Raw genomic sequence first — 390 nt, 5'->3', positions numbered from 1 at the left:
AAAAAAAAAAAAAAAACCTGTTCCGCAAACGTGAAACTTGTTTGCTGTGAGTCACCTGCACCTCTCCCACGACTCAGTGTGCTTTATCATGTTTGTCTCAATTGTTTCAAGGTTTTGCGACAGAGCCCAACCTTTTTAACCACCACGGGAGTCACAGTCAGGCCAAAGTATGTGCCCCAGATTGTGGAAAGGTTATCTAAGAAATGTTGAAAACACCCTTGTTTTGCTTCAATCAATAGTAGAGAAACTATTCAGGCTTGTTAATCAAGTAAAAGTAGTTGGTAAAAGAGAGAGAATCTATCTATCTATCTATCTATCTATCTATCTATCTATCTATCTATCTATCTATCTATCTATCTATCTATCTATCTATCTATCTATCTATCTATC

At 36.4% G+C, this 390-nt stretch overlaps 1 protein-coding gene across 1 annotated transcript in view; it reads left to right on the top strand.

Annotated features, from left to right (window-relative positions):
- Positions 1 to 390, top strand: part of erbb3a (erb-b2 receptor tyrosine kinase 3a) — a 26,580-nt gene that overhangs the window by 790 nt on the left and 25,400 nt on the right. The window lies entirely within an intron of this gene.

The sequence above is a fragment of the Poecilia reticulata genome, linkage group LG5, assembly GCF_000633615.1.
Source record: "Poecilia reticulata strain Guanapo linkage group LG5, Guppy_female_1.0+MT, whole genome shotgun sequence".
Classification (NCBI taxonomy): Eukaryota; Metazoa; Chordata; class Actinopteri; order Cyprinodontiformes; family Poeciliidae; genus Poecilia; species Poecilia reticulata.
Note: the sequence above shows the minus strand (reverse complement) of the source record. Positions and strands in the feature narration are given on the sequence as shown.